The sequence below is a fragment of the Herpailurus yagouaroundi genome, unplaced genomic scaffold (assembly GCF_014898765.1).
Source record: "Herpailurus yagouaroundi ecotype Mexico unplaced genomic scaffold, PumYag 139, whole genome shotgun sequence".
Lineage (NCBI taxonomy): Eukaryota > Metazoa > Chordata > Mammalia > Carnivora > Felidae > Herpailurus > Herpailurus yagouaroundi.
In genome coordinates this window covers 55,356,989-55,380,100 of record NW_024412394.1, presented here as the reverse complement: position 1 = coordinate 55,380,100, position 23,112 = coordinate 55,356,989, and the positions used below count along the sequence as shown (strand labels likewise).

The window sequence follows — 23,112 nt, the reverse complement described above, 5'->3', positions numbered from 1 at the left end:
TGTGCTTGGCAGGGACGAGGGGAGAAGAAATTTATCATCCATGACTTTCAGGAACTTATCATATAGTAAGGAGAGGAGAGAGGTCATGTTTCTAATATGTCATGCTGGAATAGGTATAATAGTAGAGGTAGAAAAAGGTCCTAAGGGAGTATAAGGAAGACAAATGATTCTGAGTAGGACATCTGGGAAACTCTAAAATATCCATTATTTACACTGGACCTGGAAGAATGAGGAAGGCTTTCAAAAAAGACTATAGGAAGGAGGGAAGGTTATTTCAGCATAGCACTGATCTTGAGGCTCAGCGGCCTGCTGGAGAGGAAACTGATGAGTTTGAAGCAGCTTGGGTCATGATCTCCACACTCCTCTGCTGGGCTCTAAAAGAGCATTGCAAAAACAAGCACAGGATTCCTGACCAGGAATCTTATGTGCGTTTAGGATATGGGTCTTGTGTAAGCATTTTTATTTTAGTTTTAGAATATATTACCCATCTCCTAATTGTAATTTCCTAATTCAATTGTAAGGAGAAATGAATGTATTTCAGCAGCTACACAACTGCCCTACCACACTGGGAGACATTTGCAGCTACATTCATCCTCATTGACAAAATTACTTTGTATGTGTTTAGGTTTTAGTCTTCAGCAATCTGGGAGAAACACCATGCAACTGTCAGTATTCCCTGAGACTGAGGTGATTAGAATGAATCCTTGCCAAGGTGTGCATTGAATTGGAGGTTAGCATGGAGAAAGGGGAACGGGCAAGGATTGATGTTTTTTGTTGTAATTCACATACAAGCATTATTTCAGGTCACTGATAATTTAAATTTCTTAAAAAATGTTTATATTTATTTTTGAGACAGACATAGAGCATGAGCGGGGAGGGGTGGGGGGGTGGGGAAGGGCAGAGAGCAAGGGAGTCACAGAATCTGAAGCAGGCTCCAGGCTCCGAGCTGTCAGCACAGAGCCTGATGCAGGGCTTGAACTCGTCAATTGTGAGATCATGACCTGAGCAGAAGTCGGGCTCTCAACTAACTGAACCACCCAGGTGCCCCTGTCACTGATAATTTTAAAAATGATTTTTACTTTTGAGAGATTCCTCTCTCATCCTTTGGCTTCTAAGAGGTGTGTCAATGGAACTCTGTCATGAAGCAGTTCTTAATCAGCCTTGTAGTTTTAGTTGATGGTCACTGTGTGTGTTTTTCTGAAGCAGCCCACCTCGTTGGCAATCGCCAGGCAGCGTAATGTGAAAATGTGCTTGCTTTCAGGGGTGGCATGCTCACATGCAACCCTTTGCCCTTTTGCTTCCTGGCTGTGTTCCTGGGTAGTCATATAATTTCCATTTACACATGGGTAAGAGGAGGCTAATCATTCATCCTTCTACACACGGTTGTGAGAGTTAATTGTGCACGTTAATGTGAGCAATCTAACAAACAGTTCCTGATTCCTAGCAGGATGTCATTTACTCCCCACAGCAGTGTCCTTCTGGTACCTGTTCCCATAGGTGCTTTCACTCAGCCATACCTTGCCCCAGTGAAGTCTTTCATCACTGAGCCTTTTTTTGTTCCTTGAAAATACCGTTTACCCCCTCCCCCCAACCCAAACTCCTGCAGGTGTTGCAAATACCTATCTTCCTGAAACTCTCCTTTTTCCTCATAGCACTTGTCCTGTTGGAGACTTCTATTTATTGGTGTGATTATGGGTTTGCAAACTGTGAGGATGGGAATCAAGTCTGTCTTCCTCTTCATCATGTTCCAAGTCTCTACATCTTGCCTGGCATTCAGGCGTATCGGAAAATAGTCGTTGAATTTATAATTGAGTAAAGTGGAAAAACAGAGCCCTCAAATCCTAATATAAGACACTTCCAAACCAGTGTGGAGAATATCAGTACTGCTGCATAGATGGGGTATTGGAATCAGATAAAGCTGAGTTCTGCTCTGACAGTGAATTAACCAGGTTATCTTTAAGCAGCTCAACCTTTTAAGCTCAGTTTCTACATCTGGAAAATGAAGGCTAAAATAGTCACCATAGGATTTTTTTTTCTATTATTAAGTAGGATAATGTAAATGAAACCCCGGCATGGTGTGCCATATAGTATGCATACTATTAAGTGATAGTTTTAGATATAGACAAGAGTAATAGTAATGGTAATAATAATACCATAAATAATATTCTAGATTGAATATAAAAGCCTCATTCTATATTGAAGTTAATGAAACCTGATAATAATCACTAAAATTCAATACAGGACAATGATACTTTTATCTGTCTAATTCAAGAAAATGCAGCCCAAGATACACTTTGAAGAAACCAACAATCAAAATGCTTTAGTAGCTGACAGAGTATGATGTCTTAAACATTTTGGGGTAAAGAGTATTTGAAGAACAGAACTAAGTTATTAGCTTATGATGAAAGACACAAGCAAAAACTCCATTTCCCTGAAGATGCCTTTGAGAGGAATGGAAAGGCAAATTGCACATGTATTTGAGAGTTGAAGACAGACCTGCTCATTCCCTATATGACCCTGCTTTTTGAAGGTTTATGAAGCCTCATGTGCTTACAGAGGATTAATCTAGTGGGTGCTTTTGTCTCTCTATTGGAGTCTCTTGGACAAGGAGCCATTGATCAATTTTCTCTTTCTGCCAACTTCTATCATCATCTCTGTCAGGTGGGCTAATGTAGCTGACAAAGAAGCCCTTTGAGATAGCTCATGAATAAGCCCATGAGGATTTTTAATAACAGAAAAGCTGTGGACTAGGCAAGATATTACTAGCAGAAGTCACAACTCAAGGTCTACATGGGAAATCCTGGGTCATACTGTGGCTTTGAGTTACTCATACAATAAGGAGAACATGCATGTAACTCGAGTTAGTGACTAACTCCCTAAGGAGAAAAAAAATACTCATTGCAGAAAATCTGCACTTTGATCCTGCTTGGTATGCATTGTATCTAGAGTCTTCCAATGGTAGATGGGACACTTTAGAATTTGTTGTATACGTTAATTTGATTGCACAGTGATACATTTGTTAGACAAATTACCACAGGTCTAATTAAAAGGCAGTCTTAAAGCCACCTGATTACTGATTATACTACATTGATTCTATTCCAATGTATTTGTGGAGATAAATTAGATGTAATCTCTAAGTAATAAAACTTAAGTGGTGTAAAATCTCAAGGTTGCTAGATCAAATATGATTGGAGAAACAACCACATATGCAATAACGTGAGTCATTGAATGAGGTATTGTGTATTAGTACATAAGCAATGTAGGATAGTTAAGAGACTATTTAATCTTTGGTTGTTGTGGCTGACTTGTGGGGTCCACACACATCTTCTAGTTCAAGTCCTCAGTTTCTTCATCTGAAAATGAGTTGTTTGGATTTACTATCCAGGGCTGTTTCCAAAAGCAAATAAGATTAGGAAGTGCTTTGCATTTTCAGTGATACATAATGACAGGATATGAAAGCATTTTTTTCTTCTTTCTTTGTTATTATTTTAATGTTTATTTTTGAAAGAGAGAGAGAGAGAGAGAGGGAGAGAGAGAGAGAGAGAGAGAGGGGAGTGGCAGAGAGAAAGGGACACACAGAATCCGAAGCAGGCTCCAGGCTCTGAGATGTCAGCACAGAGCCTGACGTGGGCCTGAACCCACGAACCACGTGATCCGAAGTTGGATTCTTAACTGACTGAGTCACCCCGGCACCCCATGAAGGGATTTCTTCTGATGAAACTCTGTCCCCTGGGCCATCATGAGCCAAGAAAATGTAGTTTTCATATCCTAGAGAGCAGTTCACGACCCCAGGATGTGTATACATCTGGGTTGTTTATCCAGTCGCCTGCATGTGAAGATGGCTCATAAGTACATGCATCATAATTTGTTATAATATGAATGAACATCTGACCAAAAAACATATTTATTAATTCTAGGCTAATGACGTAATTAAACTTAGGTGTTTTTTTATTTGTTTTTATTTTTATTTCATTTTTTTAGAGAGAGAACATCAGTGGAGGAGGGGGTAGAGGGAGAGAGAGAGAGAATTTTTTTTAAAGTTTATATATTTTGACAGAGAGAGAATGCAGGTGAGGGAGGGGCAGAGAGAGAGAGAATCCCAAGCAAGCTCTGTATGACCAATGCAGAGCCCGATACAGGGCTTGAAGTCACAAATTGCGAACTCTTGACCTGAGCCAAAGTTGGATGCTTAACTAACTGAGCTACTCAGGCATCCCAAAATTAAACTTTTAAAATAAGGGTGCCTGGGTGACTCAGTCGGTTGAGCATCTGACTCTTGGTTTTGGCTTAGGTCAAGATCTCACAGTTCCTGTGTTTGAACCCTGTGTGGGGCTCCACCAGTGCAGTGCACTGCAGAGCCTGCTTGGGATTCTCTGTCTCCCTCTTTCTCTGCCTCTCCCCTGCTCTCTCTCTCTCTCTCTCTTAAAACAAACAAGCAAACAAACATACAAACATACAAACAATAAAATAACTCACTATTGGGGCACCTGTTGGCTCAGTCGGGTAAGTGGCTGGCTCTTGGTTTTGGCCTAGGTCATGGTCTAACAGTTCCTGACTTCAAGCCCCACATCAGGCTCTGCACTGTGAGTGCAGTGCTTGGGATTCTCTCTCCCTCTCTCTCTGCCCTTCCACCACCTCTCAAAATAAATCAACTTAAAAAAAATAACCCCCTATTTATATATGGGAAAACATAATTTTTTCCAGTTATTCCCAGTCCAGTGATCTTTGAATTATGATATTAACTTTTGTTGTTTTTTGAAGTTAAAAAACCATGATGGACAGAGAAATACCTGTCAGCATTGATAACTATTCCTTCATTCTGATTCATTAATGACATTTATTGCCTTTTTTTTTAATGTTGTGATATCTATAGGTTTCCACTAGGCTCTGAGCGCATAGACAAATTTTTAGAATCTTGTACTAGTTTATGAGAGGTGAAATGGAATAAAGGAAACTGGATTAGAAGGTGGGTGGGGAATCTGTTCAGAGTTCTAGTAACAAGATTATTCTAGGTAACTGCCTTCTGTCCTTTGGGAAGTGAGTGTATGCACGTCTGTCTTTCCATCCATGCCCCCCCTACTCGTGTGTGTGTGTGTGTGTGTGTGTGTGTGTGTGTGTGTGTGTATAACCTAAGGCATTTATAGAAGATTTTATTTTCTCATCTTGTCCTACCTATGGTGCCGGGAACCCCGGGTGTATGGAAAACCCCATGCTTACTGATTTTGCCATCTGGTGTTTGTGTAAAAAGTGACTTTCCTTATCTTTTATTAAAGATGTCTTTTTATCCTCATTTCTCTTTCCCACCAGAACCTCCAGGCTAAGTATATGCATGAAAGAAAATTCTCCTTCTGTCTGTGATTAATTTTTTTGTCTCTAGTAAATTCTGCTCCTTGAGTTTCTCTGTAATCCATGGTAAACACCTGCCTCACAATATAATACTCTTTCTAAAAAATGGCACTTCTACCTTTTACACATTAAGCTTCTCCTTAAAATAATTATTTTCACTTATCCTCACATTTTTATTATCATCCCTTGTTTGGTTTCAGTAGTCAGGTTTGTTCTTCTAGGATGGACCTGCCTTGGGACACCTATCAGCAAATTCAGTAAATGTGGTTTAACGTAGAGGCCGAGATAAGCTGGCTCTGCGAGTATCTAAGATCCTATTTTATTTATTAAGCTTTCTCGAGTAAGATTAAAATATTTCCTTTTGAAAATATTATCAGTAAAATTTTTCAGGGTGCAGGGTTATGCAGTTAGTAACTTGAGAACCCAGTCCTGGGGCTCTAAATTTTCAGCTGCATATGTTAAAATATATTGAACCATCTCCGGAAGGAAGAAGCAAGTCATAAGAACTCTATTTCTGTGCTTGCCATAATAGCCCTACAGCTGTGAATAATCTCTGGGTCATAGTTTCTTCATTAGTAAATTAAATACTGGAACTCAATAATCTCTATATCTCTTCTAGCTCTAAAAGAGGAGATAATTGGATTAATGTTTTGAGTTTATTACTTATTTTTCAGGTTCTATGGAAGATTATTTTAGTTAAGAATTAAATGAATATTTCCTAATTAAATAAGATTATAGCTTTACCCATACTTTTCATATATAATACAAAGATAAGACCTAATGCTAATTAATGACCAGGACATGGGAAATGAGTGGATAAATTAATTAGTAGTTTTCATTGAAAAGGCAAATTTATTTTAAAAAATAATTTATGGGGCGCTTGGGTGGCTCAGTCAGTTAAGTGTCTGACTTCAGCTTAGGTCATGATCTTACAGTTTGTGAGTTTGAGCCCTGTGTCAGGCTCTGTGCTGACAGTTCAGAGCCTGGAGCCTGCTTCAGATTCTGTGTCTCCCTCTCTCTCTGCTCCTCCCCCACAATACTCTGTCTCTCTCTCCCTCTCAAAAATAAACATTAAAATTAAAAAAAAATCATTTAAGGTGTTATTCTTCTCATCACAGTTATATGGAAATTTTAGTTAAACTTGGCTTGAAAGACAAGAAGGATACGGCAGTCAACATGTAATATGAGATTTTAATTTGTTATTTGTTATTGGCTACCATGAATATAACTGATTTTTTTTAAGTTTATTTATTTTGAGAGAGAGAGAGAAAGAAAGGTGAGACAACAAGCGTGAGCAGGAGCAGGGGAGGGACAGAGAGAGGGAGAAAGAGAGAATTCCCAGCAGGCTTCACGCTCAGCATGGAACCTGACTTGGGGCTCCAGTTCATGACCGTGAGATCATGGCCTGAGCTGATATCAAGAATTGGATACTTCACTGACTGAGCCACCCAGGCGCCCCAACTGATTTTTTAACTAATGGAAAAAAAAAAGTCCTTTTTGAAATAGCTTCTGTGCTTTGGCTTATAGCTAACATTTGGCTTTGACAATGGTGTCTATGTCTATAGCATGTTCCATTTTGTGCCTCATATTTGACCTGATAAAAAGCATGATATAGAAGATGAATAAACACAATAGTAGAAATTAAGAGACAAGTTAGTACTGATTATGCCAAGCAGGGCCTATGTAACCTTGAGAAAGTCTCTTCTCTGAACTCTTCAGACTTCTCTGAACTCTTATTTGTAAAATGAAGGAACTGAACCAGGTGGTTGAGAATATTTCTTGGCATTATGAAACAGTGAATATCTATTTCTGTTTTAATCTGACCATTTGGTATTTTATGTTATGTGTTAATTTTTTTCTTTACTTGAATGTTCCATGATAACTTTTGATGCTTACTTTGTGAAATATATTTGGCATCAAAGTATTCTAATAATGAATCAAGATTCTCGTTAGATTTTATGTGTAGAAAAGATTCTATTCATGACTCTAAATTGAATTAATAGATGCTTTTTAGGTTATTTCTATTCTCAGATTAGGTCTTCAGTTCATTAATAATGATTTGTGAACAGTAGCTTTGTGTCACAGACTAGTAGATGAACACTAATGTTAACGTAAGTTTAGAGTCTATACATTCCCCTCAGAGGTCAACTTTTTCAAGTACTGGAAACAACTATTTTTGTTTAACATTATATTTCTAACAAATGCAAATTTAATAACGTTGATAACCAAAACTTAAACTTCATGATGCAATGAAAACACAATCATATCCGATTTGTTAATCTTAAAAACAGCCCAGTTAGCTCGGATAGGTTTGTTTACCTGGAAATCCATTTTTTTTTTTTGTCTACAGAAGTGAATGATAGCAATAATAAATATGTTATTATGCCAAACACTATAAACACATAGTCTCATAGCAATTCTGTTAGGTACTAAACATTTCTAAATTTACAAATGGGGGGATTTAAGCAACTTGTCTGAAGTCTGCAAAAGGTTCCATAGACTTCTTTCTAATGCATTGTGGAGCAGCACGTTGAGATGAATAACCTAATAGGAAAGCTAAAGTGATATGGATATGTGTTTCTGTAATGCAAGTTTGGTTACAGGTGATTGGCAAATATAAAAATGGGCAAGTGGAAATTGTTTCTGAGTGTTTTTTTTTTCTAGTGTGCAAATGTGTTTGAAGCATGCAGAAACAAGCATTCATGCAGTTAAAGGGAAAATTTTAGTAATATGCAGAAGTAATGGTTTTCAGAAACAACTGTTTTCTCCAGAGTTAAGGTATTTAGTGCTGCTGCTGTGAGTGCAGATGAAGAAGCTGGGAAAACATTTCCTTCATTTTGAGATTGAGAGAGAGAGAGATGAGAGAGAAATGAAAAAATAAAAAGCTGCATCTTAAGGCTCTTTTTTTTGTCAAACAATATTCTGTTGGAAACAGCTACATACAAAGATCTATGGTTCCAAGAAGGATCAATTGACCAAGATGCTGGATGCAAATGTGCAAATTTCTGGGATTTTTAACTGTGCAAGGAATTTCATTGTTATTGCTTTTATTACTTTTTCATAAATCTTAGTATTTTTTGTGCACAGAACAGAAAGCAGCCATCATGGCAGAAACTTCCTCTGTCACAATCTCTTTGTTGCATTCATATTCATGGCCACTTAGCTCAGCTGATGAATGTCATGGTAATGAGATTACCCTTTATTTCAGGGCTTCCCACTGTGCTATGGCTGTAATCTGTACTTCAGATCCCTGATGAAATTAAGAGGAAAAAAATATATAGATGAATTAGTGCAAACTAGTCATCCTCAAAAGAAAACTTTTTCAAAGAATTACTAATTTTACCAAAAGAGAACCTACATTTAGATCGAGTGTGTTTTTTTTCTATTAAAACAAATGTTACAAAATACTAAAAATAAAAAAAAAAATGTTTACTTATTTTTGAGAGCGAAACAGAGAGAGAGAGAGAGAGAGAGAGACAGGGCATGAGATGGGAAGGTGCAGAGAGAGAGAGAGGGAGACACAGAATTTGAAGCAGGCTCCAGGCTCTGAGCTGTCAGTACAGAGCCCAATGTGGGGCTCGAACTCACGAACTGTGAGATCATGACCTGGGCTGAAGTTGGATGCTTAACCAGCTGAGCCACCCAGGCGCCCTATATCAAAATTTTTTAATCACCAATATTGTTCCCATCATAAGAATACTATTTTTATTTTGACGTATTACATCCAGACTTTGTTGTCTTGCTCATTAGTAGATAGACCTTTAAAAATAGTTGCAACAATAACATATACATAATTTTGACATCTGTGTTTTCACTTGTTGTCATTTACTTTTTTTTTCCAATCACAGCGAATTTCATATCAACATCATGATTTATGAAACCTCTCCTACTCTTTGGTATTTGAATTATTATTTTTTCTTATTATATGTCTTGAAGAAAACATCTTGGTCAAGATAGCTCTTTCTCTATGTGAAATCATTTTCTAAGAACACACAATGATGGTGAAGATTATTGGATAAATATTTCTTTAAAAAGAAAAAGCAAGCACACAAGAAAGAAAGCTATGACAGTTAATATATATATCACCATACTACTTTCCATAATGGGTGAAAAGTTTTGAATTTCACCAGCAGTATGTAAACAGACTTGTCTCATCACAAGCTTTTATTCAATCTTTTTATTTTCAAGATTGGTGAAAGGTACAAAACAATATTTCAATATTGCTTTTGTTTGCATTTCTTTCTAAATGCTGGGCATTTTCCTATGGAGATGGTCTGTTGCTTATTTACTGGGACATAGTTTTTTAAACCTTTTAAAAATAGGCTTTTGACATATAATGGACATACAACAAACTGCTTATATTTACAGCTTAAAATTTTGTAAGTTTGACTTATAGCCATCACCACAATCAAGAAAAAGAACATACATACCCTCTTCAACTTTTTTTTAATGTTTATTTATTTATATTGAGGTAGAGTGAGCTAGTGGGGAGGCAGGGTGGGGTAGAGAGAGAGAGAGAGAGAGAGAGAGAGAGACCCAAGCAGGCTCTGCTCTGTCAGCACAGGCCAAAGTGGGGCTTGAACTCGTGAACTGTGAGATCATGACCTGAGCCAAAACCAAGAGATTGGATGCTTAATCGCCTGAGCCATCGAGGGACCCCATACCCTCTTCAACTTCTGAAAGAATTTGTGTAAAATCAGCATTTTTTTCCCTTACATATTTGGCAGAATTTGCTAATAAGCCATCGAAGTCTAGAGATTTATTTGTGGAAAGGTATTTATTTATTTATTTATTTTTTAAATGTTTATTTATTTTTGAGAGAGAAAGACCGAACACAAGCAGGGGAGGGGTAGAGAGAGACAGAAACACAGAAGTGAAACCAGGCTCCAGGCTCTGAGCTGTCCACACAGAGCCCGACGCGGGGCTCAAACTCACCAACCGTGAGATCATGACCTGAGCTGGAGTCGGATGCTTAACCAACTGAGCCACCCAGGTGCCCCAAAGGCTTTTAACTACAAATTCAATTTTTGAAAACAGTTATTAGGTTATTCAGGTTCTTTATTTTTGAAGGAGTTGTGTTTGTTCGTGCCTTTTAAAAACCTGTGCATTTCACACAAGTTGTCAAATTTCCTGGCATATGGTTGTTCATAGTATTCTCTCATTAACCTGTTAGTGCCTGCAGATTCTGTAGTCAGGCTACTTTTCTTATTTATGATGTTGGTAATTTATGTGTTTTTTCCATACTCAATCTAGCCAGAAATTTTTCTTTTCTTTTTTTTTTTTTTGTTTGGATAATTTTAATGTTTATTTATTTCTGAGAGAGAAAGACAGAGCATGAGTAGGGAAGGGGCAGAGAGAGAGAGGGAGGCACAGAATCTGAAACAGGCTCCGAGCCATCAGCAGAGAGCCTGACGTGGGGCTCAAACCTGGAAATGGTGAGATCATGACCTGACCCGAAGTTGGTCGCCCAACTGACTGAGCCACCCAGGCGCCCCTTGTTTGGATAATTTTAAGTAGTACTTTCCCAACTTCTCAACTCTTGTGTCTTTGGAAACCCGATAAAACTGATAGAGTTAAAAACAATACCTGACATAGTGTTATATTAGACTTAAATTGTAAGTTAGGCTTTATTACGATGTACCACATAAGGAAATGAGATTCCAATGGCACAAAAAAGTTTCCTAAGTGTTTGACTTGCTCAAAGAAGTAATGCTGTCTCAAAATGGAAGGCATTGATCTTTTTGCTCCATTAACAATGTTAATATTAATATTTTCATAATTAGTTTTTTCTGTGGTTGATGATACTCAGTGTACCAATGAAAAGACTGAATCATTACTTAATACAGTTATTAGAATACAGTAAGTTAGGGGTGAAGATTCAGCCAAATTGTGATCTCATAACATCGGAGACTTAAGTATTAAAATAGAAGAAACAAAGAGAATCATTGGCCATCTGAAGAAAACATTTTATGGGAAGAAGACACTAACATCAGTGCAGCTCCATTGTAGCTGGATGGTAGCAAAATAGCAGAACTCTTCCTCCAGCCCTTGGGTCCTTCTCATCAGACCAGAGATTCTTGTCTAGTGGGGTTACGATAGTCAGAAATTTTTCTATTTTATTAGTCATCTCCAACGACCCAGTTTTGATTTCATTGATTTTTATCTAAATTTTCTTTACAAAATTATCTAAAGTTTTCTATTTTTTATTCCTTTATTTTCTGCTCTTAGTGTTATTATCTACTTTCTTCTGTTTAATTTAGATTTAACTTTTGGTTGGATGTCAGATATTGTATACTTTATCTTGTTGGATAATAGATATTTTTTATTCTTACAAATATTCTCGAGCTTTCTTTTGGATACAGTTACTTAGAAACAGTTATTCTGTCAAGGCTTGCTTTTGAGCTGTGTTAGAATCAGAGCAGCCTTGAATCAAGGACTAACTTCCCCTACTGAGGCACTACATTGTGAGTACTCTACCCTAAATCCTGTGAATTTCAAAGTTTTCTCTTCTTTCTTGCAGGTGCAGGAAAGTTAACTAGTCCCAGCCTTATATTATTTCTAAGTATTGTTCCCTCTAATCCTTCTAGGTTGTTTTTCTCTGGTCTCAGGGTAATTTCCTTACATGAATATTTTGACCCACACTCAGCTGAATATTTACAGGGGTCCCTCTGCAGATCCTTGGATCTCTTGGTCTGTTTGTCTCTGTCTCCCTATCTCTCTGTCTCTCCCTCCACAGTTCTCTCCTATTTGGTACTCTGCTCTCAGACTATCAATTGTCTCTCTGTGTCCTCAACTCAGGGGTCTTTTGTATCCATTCTTGTTGACTTTTTAGAAGTGGTTTTGCTTGCTTTTCATCTATGATTAATCTCCTCATTTGTCTATTTATTTTTGTGTAACAGGCATCGTAATCAGGAAAATTACTTATAGAAATAATTGACAGCTCAGGATGACTATCTTCCTTTAAAGAAGATTTTAGTGCTTCTGCTGGTCTCTGGGTTCGCTATTTGTCTGCATAACTTGACACTGAGATTTGTGTTTGAAGTTTTCTTGTCTACACAGATGACCTGGGCTGTAGTCTGGGTTCCTTCTTTCGTCTTAATCCTGTGGCTCTTTGGATCCCAACTCAAAGCAGACAGTGGAGTTTAGCCGGATTGCATACTTCACAGGTCCTGGAGGCAGAGAGATCTGTCACCCAAGACTTGTGATGAGGCTAAAAATGCACAAAACAAAAAGTAGCTCGGCTTTTGGTGATGACCAACTTATGATTAGTTAATGACCCTGGCAAAATGTTCCAAATTGCCATGTTAAAATCTCTGGGTCTCATCCTTTCCAGTGGCATTTTAATTCCTTACCACCTACCTATTTGGTAAATTTAGGAAAGTGATTTTTATATTTCATCCATCAGTTTAAAAAAATTCTTTTAATGTTTATTTAGTTTTGAGAGAGAGAGAACATAAGTGACGGAAGGGCAGAGAGAGAGGGAGACAGAATCTGAAGCAAGCTCCAGGCTCTGAGTTGTCAGCACAGAGCCCAATGCGGGGCTCAAACTCAAGAACTGTGAGATCGTGACTAAGCTGAAGTCGGACGTTTATGCGACTGAGCCACCCAGGCACCCCATCATCTATCTTTCTGGTTATGTTTATCAGAAGAGTTTTTCTGAAATATTTAGTCCACTGACAATATATTTCCCTTTAAATGTCAATAAGCAGTGTTGCCGCTTGTAAAGTCACGGTCTGAAATGTTAAATGCAGTATTACTTTAAATCTTTTAAATTCTTATAATACCAAATACAATGGTCAAATAATTATGACGATTAAAAATGTCTCCAGTTATTACCAAACGTCCCCTGGGGAGCAAAACTGCTGCTGGTGAAGAGCCACTGCTGACCAAAATCTGGAGGTGGGGTCGCAGGCTCCACCGGACATGCGTAGAACCATCACGTTGCACTCTCTGCTCCGAGGACTCTGCCCCAGCGTAGGGCTCTAGCCTGGTTTCTGCAAACCCTGAATGTCTCGTTGCTTATTCCTCCCTCATAGACACAAGGCTACAATTAAACAGAATTGTTTTTTTTTTTTTTTTTTTTTTTTTTTTTCTTCTCTGTACTTCTTCTCATGGGGAGGGCATTCTATTCCCTTTAATCAGCACGTAGTCCTTTCTAACTTCCTAACACCTGTTGTGTCCAGTTTAAATGCCATTCCTTTTCTGGGGCCTTTCTTCACCTTCTCATGTGCATTTCCCCCCTCACTTTGAATGTGGTTCCTCCCCTGCATGTATGAATGATCAGATAAATCATGAAAAATATGAGGGAAGAATTTGTGTCTTATCCATCTATTGTCTTCTAGAAACAAAGGACAGGTCCCTGCATCTGGTAGGCACTAAGGAAATGTTTGTTGAATGAATAAATCACTGTTTTGTAAGACGGGATAGTAATTGTCTTCCAGATACTACTTCTAGAAAGGAACTACTTCCTTAGCTTCTGTTTTGGAATCATCATATATTTATCACCAAAGGATTTAACTAAATTATACCCTTCCTAAGTTCCTATTTCTTTGCACATATTAATTCTTGGAACATTATGTCCCATACATGGACTACGTACTAGGTACCATTTTACTTCCATTTATTTGTCTGATAATAAGCTGCTCTCTATCTTTACTGTTGATTATTTTTAAAAATAATTTAAGGACATTGATTGTATGCACACAATTCGATCTTGTCTATCCATGTTGACACCTCAATTTTAGAATTTATAAGAAGAGAATCCTATAACCAATTGAAATTAAACTGAAAATAAATAAACTTAATTTTTGTTCAATTTTCCTTGTGGTTCAATTGTTTCTTGTGTAATGTTTTACTGACCCAGAGTAAAATCAAATTATAGCAACATTTCCCAAAGAATGTTGTGCCAATGTTTTTAGGTAACCCACGAAAATAGAAAGTTGATAGTTAAATAAACTGCTGAAACTTTATGGTATACCTTGCTCTGGGGAATTCATAATTCACAGCAACATATTAAAAGTAGTAAGAAATCCTATAACAATAATCAATCAATTATTGTTCCAATCTCATTGAACCTATTGTTTCTAAACCGTAGACCTTAGTGTTTTTTTTTTAATTTTTTATTTTTTAATATTTTTTTTATTATTTATTTTTGAGACAGAGAGAGACAGAGCATGAACAGGAGAGGGGCAGAGAGAGAGGGAGACACAGAATCTGAAACAGGCTCCAGGCTCTGAGCTGTCAGCACAGAGCCCGACGCGGGGCTCGAACTCACGGACCGTGAGATCGTGACCTGAGCCGAAGTCAGATGATTAACCGACTGAGCCACCCAGGCGTCCCGACCTTAGTGGTTAAACATTGAGGTCCTGGTAGTAGATGGCCTGGCCTCCGATTCCCACTCTACCATTTTCTAACTGTGTAAACTTGGGTGAGTGTCCCAATTTTTTGGCTGGGAAAAAAAGGAGGTAATGGTGGAACTGTAGAGTGTTGTAAGGATTAAAGAATACATGTGAAGTACAGTGAGTCTTGAATAACAAGGACTTGAACTACAGGGGTCCACTTACACATAACATGGGTTTTTAACAATACAATCCTGTAAATGTAATTTCTCTTCCTTATGATTTTCTTTTTCTTTTTTTTTTTTTTTAATCATTTAGTTTTGAGAGACAAAAGACAGAGCAAACAGGGAGGGGCAGTGAGAGAGAGAGAGAGACAGAGAGACAGAGAATCCCAAGCAGGTTCCACACTGTCAGTGCAGAGCCTGAAGCAGGGCTCAAACTCAAACCATGAGAACATGACTAAGCTGAAACCAAGAGTCAGACACTTACTGAGCCACCCAGGTGCCCCTTCCTAATTTTATTAATGACATTTTTTTTTCTCTAGCTTACTTTATTGTAAGAATATATAGTGTATATATATTGCTTTATCAGTAAGGCTTCTGGTCAACAGTAGTTAAGGTTTAGGGGAGTCAAAAGTTATATTGCATGGATGAAGGGGTCAGTGTTTCTAACCTCCATTTGTTCAAGAATTAACTGTACTTAATATTGCCTGGATTATTTAAAACCCTCAATATACATGTGTTATTATTATTTCATTAATTATTAATCATCATAATTTATTAATAATTATAATCAATAATCACATTATTAAAGTTATTGGGAATTCTATATCAGTATAATTAATAGGATTAATATATTTAATACTAATTTATCAACAATTATTTGTTATTGGCATTATTATCAGATAAATCCTGACCACAGGATTTACTTTGGAGTAAGACCTATGAGGGTCACTATGGGATTTGTTAAGAGATTTGGAGGGATTGTTACGGAGTTGTTTTTAATATAGTAGCCTTTCTAGGGAACTACGCTCAGATGGATTAGTTTTTATCTCTGGGCACGCACCTGCCAGTAGGCTGTAGGAAACAGCCAGTAAATGAAGTTTTTTCCCTCCAGGTGCACTGAAGTGCCCTACACTCCTCTCTGCCCAGAGAGAAGAATGAAGCATGAAGCCAAGAGAAAGAAAAGGACCTCCCTGCCTCCTCACATACAGATACGTACACGTACAGATGAGCATACGGAAACACAGATCCCTGCATCATGACATATATGCAGGCATCCGTTCTCAAAGAAGACACACTCACATCGGAGGAGCGTTGCTGAAGTTCCCACGGGCTTTCCCATTCCTGGTCCTACTCTCAAGAGGTTTGGCACTGAGTTCTCAGAACCACACTTCAGAATGTTTGCAGTTTTTCTTTTTGGCTTACTTTAGCTCCTCTTGATTTATTTCATTAGCATTTTTTTTCCCAGAAATATCTCAATTTCAATTAAAATATCTCACATTTTATTGCCAAAAAAAACCTTGATAAAATCCCCAATTTCTCCTATTTCAAAGGTATAGATCAATACATCAATACAAATTTGGGATTTATTTTAACTATATTTGATGAATAGTAGCTTAAAAAGAACTTAGCTTTTATTTAGAACCTTAGAGACATGATACACATATGCATCATGTTTAAAAGTTGGAAGTCAAAAAATAGCTTTAATAACAAAACTAAAGATAGTGTCAACAGAGATTATTAATGTGCTTCCTAAATATATTTTAATGAAATGGTGCATTTTGTATTTTGCATTTAAATTTAATTAATAAATACATAATGATATGGCTCATAAGGATCTGGTTAGAGAATTTTAACTAAAACAAATGAAATATTTGGACTGTAAGGCAAATTTTGTGCATTAAGTCACATGAATTGAGGCCAAACTGGAAATAATTTTGCCACCAATTTATAGTGGCTATAAGGAGAGTATCCTTTATGAAACCATCTAGTATTTAGGAATCTACAGATGATTAATTGCAAAAAGCTATATGAAGTTTTTTGAATAATCTAGCTGAAATACATACTGTCACATAGAATACTATGATGATAAAATACTGTAACATAACATAAAATGTGCTGCTAGATTTAATTAATTTATTTTCAATTATTTTTAATATTTATTTATCTCTGAGACAGAGAGACAAAGAGACAGAGAGTGAGCAGGGAGGAGCAGAAAGAGAGAGACAGAGTCCAAAGCAAGCTCCAGGCTCTGAGCTGTCAGCAAAGAGCCCAATGCGGGGCTCGAACCCATGAACTGTGAGATCATGACTTTAGCTGAAGTTGGAAGCTTAATCGACTGAGCCACTTGTACTGTTACATTTTAGAAGAATAAAGATTTTCACTTTCATAGTTCCTGTTATTAAGTTACTATTGAAGGTTTAGGGTGCCAAAACTGGGGGATTTTAAATTTCAGACTTATTGAAAATTATATTGTTATAGTTTCATTCACTGAAGAATCTAAATATTGATTCTACAGTTTTCAAGATACTGGGTAAGAGGTATCTTAGCATTTTTATTTCTAGATCTAATTGAAGATATAATCTGAAGATTGACCATATTAGAAAACAGATTTGGATAGCCACCTTATAAGCTATAAAGATTTTTAGAGTTTAAAAATAGAAACACAGTTCTTAAAGGCTGAATTAAGAAGTCAACACTAACCTGTATCCGTATACTTGTAGTCATACACACGGAAAAGACAGTTGAGTGTTTTTACATTAAAATAATCATTGTTATATGGATGCTGTTTAGTTTTTTCTACTCCTGAAGTGAGGAAAACAGTTACTTTTATATTATCTCTTTGCTTAATTTGAAGGTAAATATTAAAAACAAATGGCTCTCTTAAATTATATTTAATGAGGAGAATAAAAATTATGTCAATTGTATAACGGAAAAATTTGGTAAATATTGTAGATTATTTTGCTTTTTAAAAAAGGGTTTATATTTGAGAGAGAGTGCAAGCAAGAGAGGGGTAGAGAGAATGGGAGACAGAGAATCTGAAGTAGGCTCTGTGCTGACAGCAGAGAGCCCTATACAGGGCTCCAACCCATGAACTGTGAGACCACAGCATGACCTGAAGTCAGATGCTTAACCGACTAGGCCACTCAGGCACCCCGATTATTTTGCTTTTGATAAACACTTTTCTGCATATCTCTTACATGGCTATTTGAGTAAAAAGTTATCTCCAGCAGGAGTGCCTGGGTGGCTCAGTTTGTTAAGAGTCCAACTTCGGCTCAGGTGGTGATCTCATGGTTCGAGGGTTTGAGCCCCGCATCAGGTTCTGTGCTGTCAGCTCAGAGCCTGGAGCTTGCTTCGGATTCTGTGTCTCCTCTCTCTGCTCCTTCCCCCATCTCTCTCTCTCTTAAAAATAAATAAACATTAAAAAAATAAAAAAAATTATCTCCAGAAGAGTTAATTCTTCTTCAGGAGTAAACAGTTAAAAACATTTCATTTCTTTGAGAAAGAGCTCATCTGAAGAAACTAGGTGACAATGTAGTTCTCCAAATCACATCAATATTTGTCTATAGCTTTGCTGGAATAAATGTTTGCCCTATAAATGAATTTACAAGTCAAAAAATAAATTACTTGACTAGATTGCTAAACTAGGAGATTTTAGGAAATATAGAGTTTCTGGCTTTCTTTTCTTGTATAGGATCATCTAGAGCATCATCTCTGTAACCTCAGAGACTTATCAAAATTGAAGCAGGTCTCTTAAGGTGCTGCCAAAGACTCTATGGTGGTCTCACCTTTGGTGGTCTCACCTTTGGTGGTCTCACCTTTGGTGGATCCATTCTGACCACTGAGTTTCTGAGTTCTTCCTTTGGTCCGGTCTTCTCCCAAGTCCCTGATGCCATGCAGCTCCAGACTCCATATAGTACAAGTCTGGTCTTTCACAAGACTTCTCCCAGGTTAAGGGAACCCAACCATCTGTCCTTCACTCTCCTCTTCCAGACATCTGCTCCGGACTTCTGTGCCTTCCTATTTGAGTACTCTCTTTCACATATAGAGAAGTATTCATGCCTTCCTCTGCCCTCTTATAATTATCTGTCTGTTCCTGGACTATCATTTCTTGTCTGTTGCCCCAACCTGTGGAAATCACATAGTGCTTTAGTTACTGGAATGAACTTTCTTTTATCATCTAAAACTTGGGTCTGCTAATTACCTGCCCTGCTTCAGTTGGTGGAACTATTTCTACGTCTCAGTTTCTCTCAGTTTTCCCTGTCTCACTATAGTGAATAAGATCATATCTGAAAGACATTTGAGGCTGGAGATTATTGGGGTGATGGGAAGAAAAGAGCTTAAAGGATCAAGAATTTTGCTTAATCGAACTTGTCAATGTGCTTTGTACTGAATTCAGGATTAGTGTATTTTTTCTTTCAAAGTTCACAAATCTGAAGATGGAAGATGAGCTTTCAATTTTTTTGGTCATTGCATATAACTTGCTAGGGAAATAGTTTTTGTTTTTTTTTTCAACGTTTATTTATTTTTGGGACAGAGAGAGACAGAGCATGAATGGGGGAGGGGCAGAGAGAGAGGGAGACACAGAATCGGAAACAGGCTCCAGGCTCTGAGCCATCGGCCCAGAGCCTGACGCGGGGCTCGAACTCACGGACCGCGAGATCGTGACCTGGCTGAAGTCGGACGCTTAACCGACTGCGCCACCCAGGCGCCCCACTAGGGAAATAGTTTTACTAGGTAATTTAATAAGGGAATCAGATGGATTGAGGTGTTTTGTCAAGTAACTAATGGAACATTAGGATTTTAGTCGTAATTAGATATCCAGACTAGAAATCCTGAAGCAGATCAGATGTTCTGACTATACAACTTACTGAATATCCTCTACAGAGAACTTCTGATTTCCAAGATGGGCATGGAATGTGAATCTGGAGCCACTTGTTTTCTTGGATGAAGGCCAGACAAAGGTGCATCACAATCCCATAGCAAAGGTATGTACCGAGAAGGGCTCATCAGACTCAAATGTCTTATGATTTTGAACCCAGGTTGCACTACAGCAAAATGTAGCTGGCCTTAAAGCAACGTTTTTCAGAGTATTACTTCAACCACTGCTTTTAGTGATGTAAATTAGCATTATAGAAAAACAGAGTTTCTATGATGAAATATATTTTAGAACTGCTGAGTTAAATAAAAGTAAGCAAACTTCTTTATTGAAGGACATCCGAGCACTTTAATATATGAAAATGCTCTGTGAATCTTCAAAAAAGGAATATTTTGTGAAGTATTCTGCAAATGTTTTTGATCATGTACCCAAATTTTATTCAACGAAAACTACAAAAAACAAATGTTTGACGCTAGTCTAATTTGGGACATAGATTTAGGGAACCCATTTGATGCAGTGTTCAGATGCAGAGTGATCATTAACAAACATCATCATTTACTAAAATAAATAACATATGTTGACAAATGTAACGAATAGCCAAATGGTCACGCAAATGTTTCCTTGTGCTTCTAAGCTCATAAACCCTAAAAATAGTATTTTGTACTTGAAGTAATTATAGTTTGCATAATTAAAATCCTGAGTTTTAGGTCTGGCTACTGATTTGGGGCTTAATATTTTTTATTATGGCAGAAACTGGCAATCCCAGAGGGAGGCTTAACCTTGAAAAATAATCTTTTTGCTCTTTTTTATGAAACTGTGTGTTGTAGGAACTGATGGCCCTGCCAGTTTCTGGGACTTGGATTTGTTTTCTTGTTGACTGATGGCTACATACCCATTGTTAAAGGTGTTCCAAAAAATTTTTAAAGTCCTCTTTAAGTGTGATGAAGGGGAAAAAGACTAGAAAGGCAAAATTGAATTTTCTAAAAAAAAATTTTTTTTTCAACGTTTATTTATTTTTGGGACAGAGAGAGACAGAGCATGAATGGGGGAGGGGCAGAGAGAGAGGGAGACACAGAATCAGAAACAGGCTCCAGGCTCTGAGCCATCAGCCCAGAGCCTGACGCGGGGCTCGAACTCATGGACCGCGAGATTGTGACCTGGCTGAAGTTGGACACTTAACCGACTGCGCCACCCAGGCGCCCCTTTATTTTTAAAAAAAATTTTTTTTTTCAACGTTTATTTATTTTTGGGACAGAGAGAGACAGAGCATGAACGGGGGAGGGGCAGAGAGAGAAGGAGACACAGAATCGGAAACAGGCTCCAGGCTCTGAGCCATCAGCCCAGCGAATTTTCTATCCAGAAAGAATTTTTCAGTTTCCCCCAAGTCAGTTCTATCCTCAAGGAAGCTTGTCAGACTGCTTAAAATATGATACGGTCTGAGTTACCACTACGACCAGCTTGTTTTAGACATGGAGTTCCCAAAGCAGTGTCTGCTCTACAAGGATTTTTGTTTCTTTGTTTCAGAGTACCTGGCTACTGAGAGTAAGTTACCGAATACTCAATATTCTTCCTATCTCTAGGATGCCTCCAGTTATGTTCTCTGACTTTTCTCCGTGATGAAAACCACTTTCTCTGTCTACCCCACAACAGAGGAGTAATTTGGAGATACTCATGTAATCATCACATGATCTTATAAGTAAGAGGTTGTTATTCCTGTCTTCCATGAGAGGAAACGGAGGTGAAGAGAAAGAACTGACCTTCCCAAGGCCACACAGTTGGTAGTGAGAAAGCTGTGTTGAACGTGAGCAGTCCTTGTCCAGAGCCCAGACACTTCAAGCCACTACATCACACCCCTCTTGTCAGCTAAAGGGAGATCCTAATCATTAAAATGCATTGCAGTGGACCATGACGGTGCATAAGATACTATGACGCTTGCTTCCATTTTTTCATGATCTAGAGTTTGAGAAAGGTGCATTGTGGCTTTACTCACACTGTACATCTGCTTATAAATTTTCACTGACTTTATGTCACACTGCAGTATGAATCATTTGAAACCAACCAGCCTAGTCTATATTTGTCAGTGTAAGTGTCAAGCACTCTATATTCTGAGCTTTTATTTCAACACTCGAATGCTTTATCTAATGTTATTCTTCATGGACATACCACTATAATCAGTCATGTTTGTTTGTTTATTTATTTATTTATTTATTTAAATATATGAAATTTATTGTCAAATTGGTTTCCATACAACACCCAGTGCTTATCCCAACAGGTGCCCTCCTCAATACCCATCACCCACCCTCCCTCCCTCCCATCCCCCATCCGCCAGGCATATTTATTTAACTTATCCTGCTTCCAAGGCTTTGTTCATATTTCCATTATAAGGAATATCCACACATCTTTTCAGATTGTCTAATTAAATTATTTCTTCAAGGACTATTTCACAGCTCACTTCTTCCATAAAAATGCTGACCACTTTACCTGCTGTCTCAAAACTTGTCTTTGAAACTTCTGAAATATATTTTAAACATGAAATATATTTTGCATCACAGTGGATGTGACCTTTGAGTGTAATCTTAAGGATGCTAAGAGTTCATTGGCCAGAAAAACAGCCTGGGCTCTGGATGGTGTGGGAACTGTCACAGAAGAGCAAACATGACAGAGCATTCCAAGGGAAAAGCTTAGAAAAATTGGTAAAAGCCAAATATTAAAAAAAGTATGAAACTTCCTACCAATTGAGGAATATGTCCTGAAAACAATGAGAAATCAAGGAGAGATCCTAAAAAGTGCATAACTTTTTGAAAAAATGACTGGTTAATCAACACTATAGCTGAATTCTGTTTTCCTATCGCCTTGTATTTGTTTTTCTCATAGTGGCAGTGTGGAGAGATGATTTTTAAGCCTTCAAGAAATTATCGCTTTAAGCCAGGTAGGAAATGTTGAAGACCGCAGTGCAATGAATGGGGCAAGAGCAGTGGACTAGAAGAAAGAAGATGTATGTAGGAGATAGTTCATGATCAAGTAAATGTGGGGAAAAGGAAGAGAAAGAATCAAGAATCACTTCTAAATTTTTGATTTGGACAATATAATTTGTAATAGTACCATTAAGTGAGTGAAAGATTAAGAGGGGAAGTGGGTGTTAAAATCCTTTCATTGTGGGCTATCGAAGGCCATGGGTCTGTAGGAAGTGAGATGACAACAGACAACTGGAAGTCAGAGGCATATGGCTGAAGAGAGAAGTTCAAAATGGATACATAACTTGTGATGATAGGCTGTTCGTAATTGTTGATTCCATATACTTGAATAAAAACAATCAGGGGATATGCAAGGTGAGGCCTTCCAAGCTTGGATCAAGGCAGAACGAAGAGTTGGATAGATTCTCCTGTTTCCCACACAGAAACCCAAATCAATGGATCCAAGTTCAGCCCCAAATCCACTGAAACAATGCAAAATTAAGGAAACAAGCCAGTGTACAATAGTTTATGTGTGTACACTGACTGTCATTTTTTGATTTAGTATTTGTAATAAATGTATAATCTGTCAAATA

At 37.7% G+C, this 23,112-nt stretch overlaps 1 long non-coding RNA gene across 3 annotated transcripts in view; it reads left to right on the top strand.

The window, feature by feature from the left end:
• Positions 1–23,112, top strand: part of LOC121029799 (uncharacterized) — a 138,076-nt gene extending 114,964 nt beyond the window's left edge. Inside the window, exons 5-8 of one of the 3 annotated variants that reach the window (XR_005789900.1) lie at positions 15,801–16,049; positions 19,574–19,674; positions 21,146–21,261; positions 22,440–23,112. This is a non-coding gene — a long non-coding RNA (uncharacterized LOC121029799). Of the gene's footprint in view, positions 1–15,800; positions 16,050–19,573; positions 19,675–21,145; positions 21,789–22,439 lie in introns of those variants that run through there. The other 2 variants (XR_005789902.1, XR_005789901.1) reach the window with 2 other exon arrangements.